The 15,998-nt window shown below is 46.1% G+C and overlaps 1 protein-coding gene across 1 annotated transcript in view; it reads left to right on the top strand.

Annotated features, from left to right (window-relative positions):
• Positions 1 to 519: 519 nt before the first annotated feature.
• The window catches only part of SEMA3B (semaphorin 3B), a 53,922-nt gene continuing 38,443 nt past the window's right edge, over positions 520 to 15,998 (top strand). The window contains exon 1 of the mRNA XM_035106003.2: positions 520 to 966. The gene's annotated coding sequence lies outside the window, so the exon portion shown is untranslated. The remainder of the gene's footprint in view (positions 967 to 15,998) is intronic.

The raw sequence follows: 15,998 nt of genomic DNA, 5'->3' as shown, positions 1-15,998 counted from the left end.
AAGCTTCACATTCACACTGATTTAACACTGTATTTTTATTGCTGCTTTTATTTCTTATATGTGTTGTATTGCAGTACGGTTTGAATTCTAAATACCACTTCTTTTTTGCAAGCCCCTGAAGAAGGAAGCTTGGGCAATGGGCATGGCATGAGGTTTGCACGGAGGTCAAAGCATCCAGGGTCGCAGACAACTCAGTTCGACTCAAGAGTAGACCCATTGGCATGAATGAACCTCAGTTAGTCCTGTCCGTTAACATCAATGTAGCATAGGCTACAACAACCCCAACTCATGGAAGGGCTGGCCGAGTTCACTTGGGGAGCAGTAAAGTGACTGCCAGTATCACGGCCGGCTCTATCTATCCAAAAGAGTGAGTGTCCTTCCGGTTTTCCGGAGCACGCTCCCGTGGCAAGCCCACGCGGTTGTTGGGAGCAAAGCGAGGGCGGTGGCTGACCCTTCTCCGCCCCGGGCGGCTCGCTCTGATCTAGGCTGGCCCGCTTCTCCGGATCGCGGCTGCTGCTGCTTCGGCTTCTGCTGGGCGTGGGCCCCGCGCTCCGCTCCTGCCTTTCTCCTCTGCTGGCTCCCGGCATTGATCGACGCCCCACCCAGGGAGTCTTCAACTCTTGACGCCTGCGGGAGCCACTTCGGATCCGCCGCTCGAGCCAGCTCCACCCCTTCGGGTTGACTCGCCGGCGCTGCGGGTTGGAGAGAGTTAGAGCGGGGAGGAGAAGGTGGGCAGCCCAGCCACGGGAGAGGGAGAGAGGGAGACCAGCCGCAGGCAACGGATACCCCGTGGGGGACTGCGAGAATCTGACCCCCAGAATTTAGGCGGATCTTACCCTCCATCGGTACTGGCGGCGAGACTCCGGAGAGGCGATTCCCCTCCCCAGCACCCGGCTCGGAGCGCCCCCCTTCGGCGGCAGCGGCGGCGGTAAGGAAGGCGAGGGTCGTCCCGAGCTGGAGAAGCAGGTGAGTTTCGCTGCGTTTTCCCTTCCGCGCCGTCTGTGGTTGGAGATATGTTACTAAACTAGAGCGCCCTTGCAACTTTGCAGGCGGGTTCGGTCTGATCGGGGCCAAGCTTGAGCGAGGACTTTCCCGTGTTGTGACATTAGATTGCGCTTCGCGGAGGAACTTCGCTGCAGCAGCCCCCTAGTCCTCATGGAGGAGAAGCGGAGGCGAGAAAGGCAGGTGTTTCCACAAGTTGCTTGCCAGGAAATATTTAGGTTGCAGGTACCGTACACACACACACTGTGGACCGCAACTCTTTTGACCCTCTTTCTGCCCTTGGCAGGCATCGCCAGAATTACTCCACACTCTGATGAACTCTGATTATCACCTCGATGGCACAGGCAAAGGGGTGGTGATAAGGGATGCCCCTGTTTGGTTTTGGTAAGCTAGTGTATGCAGAAGACTCTGATTCCTTAGAAGACTGTAAGGAATATATGAGATCCGGAAGAGAGTTCAGCTCTTGTAAAATGATTATGAATCTACGCAGTTGTGAACTGGAAGAAAGATTAAGGTTATTCATTGTCCCCGCCTTTACACCCAGACAAAACATTCCCAACATGTAAGGTTTGAAGGAGCTGGCATTAAAACCAGGGCTCTTGAATTTTGTAGCCCTGAAAGGGGGACAGTAGAAGGTACAACTAGAAAGCCATGTTCTCCCTGCAATTTAATGCATTGCTGTACTTCTGAAAGAGCAGTAGGGATTTTTTGGGGTAACCATTGTGGCCGAGAGAAAGAGGACCAGGTCTCCTCCTGCTGGTGACTCACCACCAGCCATTGGCTATCATCACATGGAAGAAGAGATGGAAAAGGCAAAGTTGAACACACTCTATTCTCGTGCAATCAGTCTCTGACTACAGCTCTAAATGTGCACTAAGTTCTTAGAAGCCTTTTTTAAGAGAATGACTGTATATTTCTGGAGTCAGCACTTCTCTCTGGAAAGCCACTGGAGCCAGCCTCAGTGGAAGGAGGCCAGACCCCTGCGGGAGAAGAAGGGCATATTATTTTGGGAAGGGGGTTTGGAGGGATATAGAATTTGCTTCCTTCCTCTCCTTGTGTTAGCATTATATTTAATTTTCTGTATCATTTTAAACCCGGAAGCCTTGACGTTAGAAACTGATGTGGGTCAAAATCAATTACAGTTGTTATTATAGTAGCTTTCCTGGGTTATAACTTTCATATGTGATTGGTGCATAGAGCTATTGGGAAAAGGCAGATTTGTTGAGTCTGAGGGGTGTTTGAGTCGGCACCCATCCTACTCCTGCAAGTAGTTTTAACTTTTTAAAATACTGAATTTTAAATTATTGTAACCCACCCTGGGACCTCCTGGTGAAGGGCTAGTAATAAATATAATAATAAATATGTAAACAAACAAACAAACAAACCATCTAGTGCAACATTCTCCTGAACCAGATCATCTTCATAGAAACTTAGAATTGTAGAAGTGGAAGGGACACCAAGGATTATCTAGTCCAACACCCTGCAATGCAGGAATTTCATCAAAAGAGGAAATTCAGAGCCAGAACTATTGTGATTGTCATGAGATGGCTTGCCGAAGCCTTTGTACCGGTAATTGGTTCCATTGTCAAAACTGCTCCCAATGGTGCTCCTCTGGGGGCTGCTAGTGGGGGCGCAACACACACACCTTTTTTTACCTGCTATTTGTGCAAGTCTGGTCTATCAGAAAACATGTATCTCATTTTTTTTTAATGGCTGCATGCACAGCTAAACAAATACCTGCATTCATGCACACAGTGGACTTCAGGTTTCCAGAAATTAGGGAAGGTGAGGAAGTACTAATTGAAGAGATAACAGCACACAGTGCAAATACATCCCACCAAGCACTGCCCACTGGTGTGGATGGGGAACATTGATTCAATTGAAAATGTGTGGACAGATGTGCACATATGCACACATGAAAGAATCGGTTCTGTCTGGCCTATATGCACATTAGCAGTCTTGTGCATACACAGCCTGAGAGCTCTTAAGTATCTGAAGAGTGCTCTCTTGGGTGGCGCTGTGGTCTAAACCACAGAGCCTAGGGCTTGCCGATCAGAAGGTAGGCAGTTCGAATCCCCGCAACGGAGTGAGCTCGCGTTGCTCAGTCCTGCCAACCTAGCAGTTCGAAAGCACGTCAAAGTGCAAGTAGATAAATAGGTACTGCTCCGTCGGGAAGTTAAACAGTGTTTCCGTGCACTGCTCTGGTTCACCAGAAGCGGCTTAGTCATGCTGGCCACATGACCTGGAAGCTGTATGCTGGCTCCCTTGGCCAGCAAAGCGAGATGAGCACCACAACCCCAGAGTCGTCTGGGGTCCCTTTACCTTTACCATGAACACACACACACACACAAACACTGCCACCCCTCAGTCTTTTCTTCTCAATGCTAAATGTACTTGGTTCCTTCAACTTTTCCTTCTAGGACTTATTTTTCATACCACTGACTCTCTTCACTGCCCTCCTTTGAACCCATTCCTGTTTGCCTATATTCTTCTTAGAAATGGGCACAGTACTCCAGGTGAGGTCTTATTCTTGCAGGTGAGGTCCTACTAGTGCAGAACATTGCAGAAATATTACATCTTGTGACTTGGAAGCTTATAGCTCTGTTAATGCAGTCATCTTAGTTTCTTTATTTGCAACTTCAATACATATTCAGCTCATGGAATCAGCTACAATTCTGATATCTTTTTCATATATGCTACTGCTGAGCCAAGGATCTCCCATCCAGTACCTCTGGAATTGGGTTTAGGGTTGCTGTTGTTTCTGCCCAAATGCTGAACATCTCATTTGTCTCTGTTGATCTTTGCTTTGTTAGTTTTGGTTTCCTGTGTGTTTGGATTATTATCTTTTGCCCATATTAAATTTATACCCTTATGAATTAAACAGCTAAAGGATCTACCCATGTTTAATTTCAGCTAGTATAAATAGGCTAAACATGGGTTTAGGCTGCCTGCATCAGGATTTCTTCATGCACTAGCAAACTCCAGTTCAGTCTCCTTATGCCTAATATGGGCAAGTTCATGGGGTCCACAGGGTGCTCCTTTATAACACAGAGCATTGCATAACAGAAGCTGAGTCGGTGCTGCATAGTTTGTTCTGCTCCCAAGATTTGCTGGAGGGCACCTCCTTTTTATCTGTGGAGAGGATGGAGGCGGGAGCATTGCCTTACCAGCTGACTTGTGTTCTCCTTGTCACCCAGTCCATGTACAGTAATAAACTTTTAAAGGCTTCAAGCAGTTTCTCTGGCTTTGCTTCCTTCCCTGGCAGTGTCATAGCATCCAGTCTTTTAAAACAGCAGTGTGTAGATTTCAAACTGAGTTGCAGAGAAAACAAATCTCTCTTCCTATTAGTGATGGTGATTTGAAAAGAAGCATCACTGATAGAAATGCAAGCCTTGGCACATTTACTGATTTGCATTGGATGTTAAACAAAACCTTGGTTTAGCAGGACTATGCAAGCTTGTGGGATTTGGGGGAGGAACTCATAGGTGCTTTGCTGCTCCCTGTGTTGAGCTGGGCTAAAGCTTGACAGCTCAGAGGTGGGAAACTTGCAGCCTGTGGGCCAATCTTGGCCCACTAGGGGATCTAGCTGGCCCAGGAGGCCATTTCCCCCAAACCATGTCCATGTGTCCATCACCCAGATTATGTCACTGGGTGATGTCAGCTGATTGGTGGGGACATGGCTCAATCCTGCCGGATGCTGCAACCCCCTGCAGCCAGCAGAATTGAACCCTTCGCTCACCAATTGCTGGATGCTGTGTTTTGAGAGTGCTCCCTGAGAGGACTGCACTGGCGAAGCAGACCCTTGTCCCATCCATGTGGCGCAGCTTTGTCAGGTGGGTGTCATATGACTGACAGTTGGCCAGCAAGAATGATGGGAATTAAATATCAGACCCACCAGGCCCAAAACATTCTGGCTTAGCCATGAGGACCAGGAAAATGCAAAACTGCAGCAAGCCCATATGCAGGAGCCCATAGGATCTTGCTAAGCCAAGGTTTGACTTACAGTGTCATGTGAACCAGGCCAATGCAGTGGTGGCCTCGGGGTTTCAAATTTCAATGGTGCCTTGTATGGTGCCAAAATTTGGCACTCTCCGCCTCCTGCTTTCCATTCTACATTATAGTTGCGGCAAGCCCTACTGACCTCCCCCATGCGGCCGAACCGGTCGTGCTCCCCTAAATTTGCCTTTGACCAAAACTTTGGAGGGAGTCATTCTGTTATCAGCATAACATCTGCCAATTAGGACATGTTGAATTTGTCAGAATATTACTTGGGATTATACCAAAGTTCCATCTTTCTACAAACCTCAGGAATGTCACAGAAAGGTCCAAGGAAGGGCAAATCACAGTAGTAGTCTGAAGGCTGGAGTTGCTTATGCATGCAACCGTGTCTTATTTTTGGTATAAAAGAGATGTGGCTGTAGATAATTTGACATTCAAGGTTCAGAAAGCAAAAATATGTCAGCCTGCCGTATTCCAAGAACACCCTTCAATCGAAGTCTTGTAAATATGAAGAAAACATAATATTCCTAGAATGTTCCACTGTCTATCTGTCTGTCTGTCTGCCTGAAATAGTTGTACTGCTTGGCAGTCACAATTCCCTTCTCTAGACCAGGGATGGAGAATCTGTGTCCTTAGTCCAGCACCATCTGGAGGGCCACAGATTCTCCATCCCTGGTCTAGAGAAGGAAATTCCAGCAACACCTGGAGAGTCTGAGGTTCCCCATCCTTCTTTCAGAGGCAGTGATAAACAGGGACATAGACTGTGTCCAAATTGTTTGCTATCATGATAAATATAATGCCTCTAGAGGGCAGTGATGGATGTCAGAAACATGACTAAACAGCTGCCAATACGGGACATGGCTGTTATGGATATGCACAGCTAAGCTAGCAAAAGAGATGGCCACCGTTGTTCTAGCTGCAGTAAAAGAAGAAGAAGAGAGAAGTATGTGTAGGAAGGCAATATTTCACATCAAATGCAACTGTCCAACATCTTCCATTCTTGTTTAGGGAGTGCTGAACAATGTAAGGAGAGATTTGTACACAGCCAACAATTGGCAACTTAGAGGTGTTTCTGTCAACTGAGTGTATATGAATTTTGATGAATAAAGTAACAAAGAAAGCCAAGAAACAAAGAAAGCTACATACAGGTAACTATGAAGGGTGGAGCATAATTCCATAGAATCATAGAATTGTAGGGTTGCAAGGTGTACCGTCATCTAGTTCAACCCCCTGCAATGCAATGCAAGTTGGATATGTTGTCAGGGACTGGCAGGGCTCTGGTGAGTGTGTGGCAGAGGCAAGGAGGCTGGAGGCTGATCCAGCAAAGGGGGCCAGCAATTTATGGGGTTTTGTGCCATCCACAAGGCAGGAGCCAGGGCTGGAGGAATGGGAAGAGTCTGAGTAGTCAAGAGATTGAGGATGAGGCACAGGACATGTTGGAAGCAGAGGCTGTTCAGGTGAGAGGCAAGAAGTAAAGTTACAGGAAACTAGGCAGAGGACCATCTCAGTAGTGGCAATCGCCCTGTGGAACGCCCTCCCATAAGATGACAAGGAGTTAACAACTATGTGACTTTTAGAAGACCTCTGAAAGCAGCCCTGTATAGGGAAGTTTTTAATGTTTGATGTTTTACTATGGTTTTACAGTTTGTAGGAAGCCCAGTCAGATGGGTGGGGTATTACTACTACTACTACTACTACTACTACTACTACTAATGAATGGAATGACCCTGATTGTTAACACCAATGTTTCTCAGTGGTCTTTTCCTTCCTGCTTACTTTCTTTCACCAACATATGAATTCAGTTCAAGTAGGGAAGTAAATATTATTAGTTATTTTCTTCTTCTGTAAAACCGATTTATTATTGTCAGAGCCATGCTAAAATCATCAATATTCTGTGTCAAGGGAACACACATTCTCTCCACTAAGAAAAAGCGAATTCTGCAATCTGTAAAAATTGGGCAGATTTTTGCCTATTTTATAAAAGGGAGTGAAATGATGTCATGTATGATCTAGTCTGGGTGACCCAGGTGGCGCTGTGGTTAAACCACTGAGCCTAGGGCTTGCTGATCAGAAGGTCGGCGGTTCGAATCCCTGTGACGGGGTGAGCTCCCGTTGCTTGGTCCCAGCTCCTGCCAACCTAGCAGTTCGAAAGCACGTCAAAATGCAAGTAGATAAATAGGAACCGCTATAGCGGGAAGGTAAACGGCATTTCCATGTGCTGCTCTGGTTTGCCAGAAGCAGCTTTGTCATGCTGGCCACATGACCTGGAAGCTATACGCCGGCTCCCTCGGCCAATAATGCGAGATGAGCGCACAACCCCAGAGTCGGTCACGACTGGACCTAATGGTCAGGGGTCCCTTTACCTTTACCTTTATGATCTAGTCTAGTTCGGTCCCACATTGGGGCTGGACTTGATGATGCTCAGGATCCCTTCCAACTCTACAATTCTATTATTCCATATGTTCTGACCCTATACTACAAATCATTTGGCACTATGCAAGCTTATTCAAAAGCAAACCCCTTCGTTCATGGGAGCTCTATTCAGTATGCTCTGGATTGCAGCCTTAGCCACAGATCTGGCTCATGATGTTTCCCCACATAATGTATTACTTTCAAGTTTTTCTCTGCAGCTCTGTGAGCTGGTGCAAAGTGGCCAATAGAAATGGGCTGTGAAGTTCCTGGTTCATTAGCAACTTACAACCAACTTGCCAACTTGATTCTTCTGTTAATGAAAAGATATGGAATCGGGCACCTAAGAAGCACTTGCACCAAATGGTGTGTGTATATCGAGCTCTGCGATATGTTTGATCTGAGCTGTGATTCATTGTGCCAAATTTCCAAATCAAACAGAGGGGTCTTGCAGTTTGGTCTCTACTGGGATAATGTGTTTGAGCACGTAAACATGGTTTGCCTGCCCTTGTACTGTAAGGCAGAGGTGGGTTGACTTGTGTGGCTTACTTATTTTATTATTATTATTATTATTATTAATTAGAATTGTCATGGTCCTCCAGTATGTCTAAAGTTTACAAAGCAATATGGTTGAATTTTTTTAAAAAAAATTGTAATATGGTGTCATCAGGTGCTCTCAACTGCTGCAAAGGAGTCACTAATTGTAACACCAAACCCCTTCTCCCTTGTTCTCTGCTGCCGCCACTAGCATCCTTTGCATACCTGCTCATGCATGTAAGTCCACCTAGGTTTTTTTGCAAGAATCCCAGCAGCCACTGAAAAATACCCAGTGATCTTGCCATTATTTGCTCCAGTTATAAGATGCATTCTAACTGGTCTTCCAGACTGATAATAGGAGTCTATTGCTTTGGACTCTTCCCTGGAATAATTACGCATGCCTTCCCATTTCAAGGGCCGGTGCCTTTTGCAGCCCAGTGAATATGGGATTCTCACTACAAAGCAAAAAGAGGTGCCCCCTTTCCCAGCGGCACAGAGTGAGGTGCCCCCCTTGCTCTGCTTCTATTTTGCTGCAGTGCAGTGACTTTAATATGTTCTAATTAGGCATCTGCTGGGAGGGAAGGCTGGCTCCTCCAGCAATCACGGCAACAAAGCCCTTCCCTGCTGGGGTGGTGAGAATGCTCTGTTTGGAAAAGTTTTGGCTTTGGCTAGGACTGCAAGGAATTCTTGCTCACAGGAAAGACATGGTTCACTTCCACCCCAGGCCCCACGAATCCAGTCAGGGCAATCCTACCTGAGTGTGCAAGTCTTTGGAGAGCCCACTGCATATTCTCCAAGACAATCTCCCTGACAAAGTTGCAGCAGGAGCTGCAGCCAGACCCTATTTTAATGCAACCCCCCACCCCAGGTAAACCATAGTAGAACAAACAACTTTGTGAGGGGATGGAGTTTCTTCTTTTCTTTTCTTTTCTTTTCTTTTCTTTTCTTTTCCACTTTCTCCTATGCAGCTTAACCAACTCCCTGGAAAGGGAGCTCTGTGCTCTGCCTAATGTCTGAGCAGTGTTCACTAGCTGACCCACCAACCACGAGCAGTCACCAGAAAATCACCCTCCCTGCCTTACAGCTGAGCTCAAACGGCATCTCCATAATTGCTTTAGGAAGCTGGCATCACTTAATTCCAAGAGATGCAGGGGAATAATTGCAGAAGACAAATGGGCTCAGAGGTGGCCATGTCTTGATGAAAAGAACAGGCTGGGGAAGATTCATTCAGGGAAAATGTTTAAAAAAGGATTGAAGTAAATAGAAAGACATGGGAAAAAGCGGGGAAGGGGCAGAATCCACTCTCTTTGCTGGGAGCTTGGCTGGCAGCCTTGCTTTTCACACAGGGAGGAAAGCACTGTAGTTTTGCTTTTGGCTTTTACACAGTGGATTACATTAACCTTGGAGACATCTATGCAATCCCACTGACTGGGCTTGGCCTAAGAAGAGAGCTGAGCTGGACCTTGTCTATAGATTGTGCCCAAATGCTTGTGCTGATGAGTCATATGTGCAAGTCAAAGACCTAACAACAACAACAACACATTTGCAACTTTTCAATCAATAAGGGCCTAGAAAAGATATAGCCCAGGGATGGGAAATCTGTGACCCTCCAGGTGTTGTTGGACTACAACTCGCACCATGCCTCTGACCAGTGGCCATGCTGGCTGGGGCCAGTGGGAGCTGAAATCCAACAACACCTGGAAGACCACTGTCTTCCCACCCCTGATCTAGCCATTGCTTTCAGAGCAGGAATTCAGATGCCAGCTACCAAGACTCTAGACAAGCAGCTTCCCTTGGCTTTGATCAACTAGGAAACCCTGATCATCTACTGGGGGGCTCAGAGCAAGGCAGGGGGGAGATAGGGCACTCTCTATAGGTTTCCTATTAACCCTCATAGGTCAGTAGCAGAGCACATGCCTTGCACATAGGAGGCTCACTGATGTGAAATCGTCTGAGAGACTGGTTTCCAGACATGTCAGTAATCAAGAGTTTGTGGTGTATGTCTAGCTCCTAATTGACTCCTGTTGACTCAGAACAGCAGCAACTCTCCAGAGATTCGGGCAGCCTCTTCCTACCCTTCCTGGAGACACCAGGGATTGAACCCGGGATCTTCTGCATGTAAAGAGGATGCGCTACCACTGAGAATTGGTCCTTTCCCAAAGCACTTGGGGGCTTGAGCAAACCAATTATCTCCACCCCCAGTTTCCTTAACTGTTCCCCCTTCAGCTGACACTTCACCATCTTTATGAGATGGAAGCTTACTTGTTCTGGTCACTTTGGTGGGTGGGGGTTTAAATTTCAGTTACCTTTTAATGTATATTCCCATGGAGTCCTCCAAGTATGTAGAAAGCACTGTCTTAGCTTGGGGTGAGCCTCATTTCTCTCCCAATCTAGTGGGCACTCAATCACCGAAGTTTGCTCTTAGACGGAATGATGGCATTACTGGACTAGACTGACCATTGGTCTGTCCAGGGGTGGTATAAGATCTCACCCAAAAAAAATTCATGTGCGTTCTTGACAATTTGCACTCATGAGGGCATCAGGGCAGTTATACACGATCAAACTTTCAACACTGGTTGCATCTGCAATAGGTTTGGGACAGGTGTGCTGCTTCATTTCCAATCAGTGTATGTCCTATACCTTCCTGCTGAAATCCTGTAACTTTCTATACCACAAATGTTATTGGGTTGCTGTTGTTTTGTCCCACTCCTGTTGCGCTGTAGAGCAAGAGTGTCCTTCCAAAAAAACAAAAAATATAGTAACTTTGGGGAAGCATTGCAGAACAACAAATAATGTGAAATGATGTGGGGATGGTTCAGCACAACCGCTAAAGCAATTTTACTACATCCATGTCATGTTGCAGAATATACCTACAAAAGACAAACACCTGTCTAGAGGAACGCTAGGTCTTAGGGATTACCGTAGTTTATTCTTGAAGATAAAGACTGCAGGTGGCTCTCAGGATGCAGGGGAGAACAGTCTTTTCTTCCTTCTTTAACAGCCAGCCGTTCCACCCAAAGTGCTGCCTCTGACCTTTGTAGAGCTTTGTCAAAGCAGTACGTAAAAGAGGCCAGGATATTAATTTCATTTACTGGCTTCCTATTGTTTGCTTTTCTCTTTGTCACTGTACGCTTCCCACCCAACCCTCCTCCCTACATTTGGCATTCTTTTCCTTGCTCTCTTGCACTCTTCTCCTCTTTTCTCCTTTTAAAGGCCTCTTAATTTGTTTCTCTGCTTGCCTTCCTGCCTTAAATGTTTCTCTGCTTTATTTGTACACATAGACGCACACAGGCGGAAAATTCCATTAACTTGTAACAGTGATTTTCTGCTTTTCAAAGGAGTGCTGCTTTATGCATAATGCATCATCCGTTCACATTGTGCCATGCTGAGCCCCAGCCTGACCCCTAGACTCCTCCCATGAAGCCCCAACACCATCCATAGCCCAAGGGAAGCCCAAGAAGTCCCACTGGGTCCCAGCACTGATCAGAAAGATCTTAGCATTCAGGTGGGAACCTGACCAGGCCTGTCTCCAGAGGCTGCCCTGGAAGAAACCTTGAGGTGGGTCTCCAACAACTGCAGCAGAAGAGCCCCCTTCTGAGTCAGCAGGAGAGGCTCAAGTGCCTCCCAGAAATCCCAGGCAACCCAGAGAAGGAGAGTGCGTGCCTGAGAGCCCCAAGTATTGGAGCTACTTGTGAGTAATGGTCTACTTGACAGTAATCCCTTCTCTTCCTGGAGAGTAGGGTTAAGCACTTGCAGTTGGATGCTCGAAGCTCAGCAGGAGTGGCGCACTCACCCTCGCTCACTCAGCGTGCTCGTTCGGTGTTCTCTGGACTCTCGCCTGGCGCAGCATCCTCCAGAACCTTGCGCTCTGGTGCCTCACACCACTAGCGTCTATGGGTATGACGCCCCTGCTAGGTGCTGTATGATTTTTAACTGTATTTTTACAGACAAGTTGCAAACCACCTGAACAAAGCTTGCAGACCACTTGCGATCCATGGACCACAGTTCAGAAACCCCTGCACTAGGCAAAACTGGCTGTCTATAGCAAAACCTTCCTCTCGCCTTTACACCATAGTTGAATTATCCCTAAACGTGTTGGACATATATTGAACTGCACATTGTACCTGCATTATTCTGTAACCAGCACACATTAGCATGATATTTAATTCCAGCAGTCAGCTCAACCATTCCAAAAGTATTTATGAAAACATTCCTCTTCCCAACCCACGCATTGCATTACAGGACTATCCACTTCTGTGATAGTGACAATGCCGCTGCAGAGCGACTGAATCTGCATAATCTCTTAATATTCTCAGATCAGAAACAGTTGCTGCTAAGGTATATACTATATCAGAAGTTGTACAGAATAAGCCACAGAAACATCTCCCAGTGATGCTTATTTGTCCCAGTCTATTGATATGCAGAATGCATGAAGCTGCCAAGGTTTAGTCTGGAGATGTTGGAGGTGGATGGGTGAGGGGTCTGTGCTAAGCATTGCCTTTTGGCAAGAGAGGCTAGAGAGGGAAAGGAAATCCTTACAGGCTGTTGATCGGACCATCTGTACAGTGAAAAGTAGGTTGCAGGAACGCCGGCCTTGTGGTGTGTCTTTAGATTGCAGCTTTGAAGCGATTTGTTCCAGCAGTGGACCTACAATAGCATCAGAGTTTAATAGAGCTTTCCCCAAGAACACAGGCAGCTCTACTGCACATAAAATCACTGGAAGAAATAGTGCAAGGAAGGACCGGTACAGGCTCAAGGAGCTTCCTGGCAGGGGTGGTCCCTGCAGATGGAACAAATATAGAGGAGCTTATGAAGATGTGGCGTCCAAAGTCAGTCATTGATGAAGCCCTTCAGCAATACATATACACATGCAGGATATAGTGACGTGCTCCCATAGGAAGCCACCTAACATCAGCTCAGGCTATTTGTCCATGTAGCTAAGTATTGTCAGCTCTGACAAGAAGCAGCTTTCTAAAGCCTCAGGCTTTAGGCTTCCCAATCACCAGTTCCCTGATCCCTTAAAAAAAAAAAAAAGTAGTGCCAGCAGTTGAACCTGTGATACATGAAGAACATGGGTGCTCCATCACTATAGTCTCTCCCAGGAGGTGGAATAAGGAACAATGACAGCAGAATGTTTTCTGCAGGCCCAAGGTAGGCTGCCTCTGAGGCTTCTGAACTTCAGAAGAAAAACATTAATGGCCATTATGGCTCTGCTCTGCCTTCAGGGTCAGAGGCAGTGATGCTTCTGAATACCACAGCCTTGGGTCCTGCTTTCTGGTTTCCTACAGGTATCTGGGTGGCCATGTGGAACAGGATGCTGGACTGGATGGACCATTGACCTGGTCCAGCAGACTGCTCTAATGTTCTTTGGTATACCTTGGTAGGATGAAGAAGGAATTTGGGGGACATTTGGGGGAAGATGTCATGATAGGAGGAGGATGTCATGATAGGATGTAGGAGAGGAGTGTGCATTGGTTTGTGTGTCTGGGAGGAGGGACTCTAGAAGGTTTCCTGCTTCTGTTATGTCCAGATATATTTGGGGGCAGAGGGATTCCCCCTAATACATTAAGATAGATGTGGAGCAATTGCAGTTTATTTGTATCTGGTTTTGTTTTCATATTTATTTATTTAGCTGTTTGCGTCCAGGTCTACCCCACCCCTAGCAGTTGTAAGGCAAGAGATATCCTGGGTTATCAGCTGCAAAAAGCATCCCTGCTCATCTCTATTCTTCCTATTTAAGAGCAACTTTTTTTCCATAGTTTTATTTCATAGGGCCATCTAGTCCAATCCCCTGCAATGCAATCTGATTAATAGAAGGGAACCACAGCAGTTTTTAACATGTGAAATGAAAGAAGCATAATTTTGTCTGAGGGCTAAAATGCCCCAAGGGTTCTTCTGCTTAGGAGTTAGGGTGCCCTGTTTCCATGGATGATGCAGTTGTAATCATCCAAGTTGCATCTGCTTGAGGTGAGGTGACTGGAAAAGATGGGGAGCTGCTGCACCAGAGTTAGCCTCAAATGCGAATAACAGTTCCTGGGATACTTTGACCTTGGTTGCCATGCCAACAGATAGCTGCTGAAAAGCCATATTCACCCTTAGGGATGGGTGTAGAGTGAGTTGGTTTTTTGTCTGGGTTTATGAGCTGCTCATCACAATAGATGGTCAGAGCCTTTTGTGTGAAGCTCAAATGCTTGGGCATCAAGTGTCTCTTGGAGGCCATGATGCCCTTCAGAGCAGCTTGCCCTGAATAGTTTCTCCACCCTCTCTAAACTTTCAACTGGGGCAGAATGTTAATGGCCCAATCCCTCCAGCTGGAAAAAGGTTAACAAAAGCAGCCAGTAACTTTTGCCTTCCCCAAAACTGAGGTACAGATCCTGGTGGAGGGGGTGGGGGAGGCTCCTTGGTCAAAGGATTGGACAGTCCATTGATCCCAAATAAAGACCCAAGTTGGGTCGATTGCCCTCTTTGCAAACACAAAAAAAGTTTCTTATCTAGTAAGAAACGAATAGATGTCTGATTGCTTAGATTATTATTAGTAGTAGTATTTATTTATTAAATTTATATATAGTTAGATGCAGTTTAGATGCCGCTAAGTGGACATTCAGACTGTCACAGTTTCAGCAGCATTCAGTTACATGTTGGAAAATCCAGACTGCACAATTGCATTTGATTGTGAGATCTTGCATAGCACAACTCATTTCCTCTAAAGGAAATGGTTTATTTGTTTTTGTAGCAATTGGGAAATCTTGCACAACACAACCTGTTTCCCCTAAAGACCTGGGTTATTTGTTTTTGTAGCAATAAAGAAAGTGACAGGAAAATGCACTGGGAAGTGTGGAATAAGGCTTGCTTGATGCACCACCATTTAACCTTGCAGCAAACTAATCAGGATGAATGTTACATAAACAGGTCATCTGGAAGTGCCCATAATCTCATTTATACGCCTGGGTGTCATAATTTGCTGGAATATGAGATGTTGTTTCCTTTTGTTAACAAAAACAAATCATAGTTGTTCATAGCATCTCCTTAGCTGAATCATACTCTTTTTCTCTCAGGACAATATGCCTCTCTACCACAGTGGAAGCCCAACTGTCCTGTAGTTTTGCCTCACCCTTCTCTCCTTTCTCTGCCCCCAGAGAAAAGCTGAATGGAGCATTTCATTCTTCATTCCTGCTTTGTCACCACATCCACTGTTGTTTGGGATGAGGAATGGCTTTCCTGCTCCCATCTCCCTTTCATATAGAATCTGTACACAGAACCCTTTTATGCAGAATCTGTATTGATGGGACTGCATGAGATGCTGAGCTGGCCAATGATCTTCCCACCCTTTCAGAGGCCATCAGGGGACATCTAAGAACACAACATAGATTCTGAAAGTAAAATAAAAATCAAAGACAACATGGCTGGTGCCAAGCAAATGCACAACAGATTCCCAAAGCCACAAGTATGAGATCACTTCTTTATGTGGTGTGGCTGTATTACAGTAGAAGCTGCTCTTCCTAGTCGCCTGTTGCCAACCCTAATGAGCTATAAGGAAGATTTAAGGCTGCAGTCCTAAACAGGTCTACTCAGAAGTAAGTCCCATTCAGTTCAACAGGGCTTACTCCCAGGTAAGAGGGTTTAGGATTTAGCACTTGTTTAGTGCGCTGTCACACTTCCAATCTCATTAGTGTTTGACTGGAGGCTGTGACCCTATATTCACTTATCTTGGAGTAAACCACATGGAACTCGGGAGAGACTTTCTTCAGAGTGGTGTTCATTTCATTAACCTCAAAGCAGGTGTAATGCAGGCATCAGTTTAGAATGTAGGAAAGGGTCCCCACACTAAGGCCCGGGGGCCGGATGCGGCCCAATCGCCTTCTAAATCCGGCCCGCGGACTGTCTGGGAATCAGCATGTTTTTACATGAGTAGAATGTGTCCTTTTATTTAAAATGCATCTCTGGGTTATTTGTGGTGCCTGCCTGGTGTTTTTACATGAGTAGAATGTGTCCTTTTATTTAAAATGCATCTCTGGGTTATTTGTGGGGCATAGGAATTTGTTCATATTTTT

Source organism: Zootoca vivipara, chromosome 2 (assembly GCF_963506605.1).
Source record: "Zootoca vivipara chromosome 2, rZooViv1.1, whole genome shotgun sequence".
In the NCBI taxonomy this organism is placed as follows: domain Eukaryota; kingdom Metazoa; phylum Chordata; class Lepidosauria; order Squamata; family Lacertidae; genus Zootoca; species Zootoca vivipara.
The sequence above is the reverse complement of the archived record's forward strand: the minus strand, read 5'-3'. Positions and strand labels throughout refer to the sequence as shown.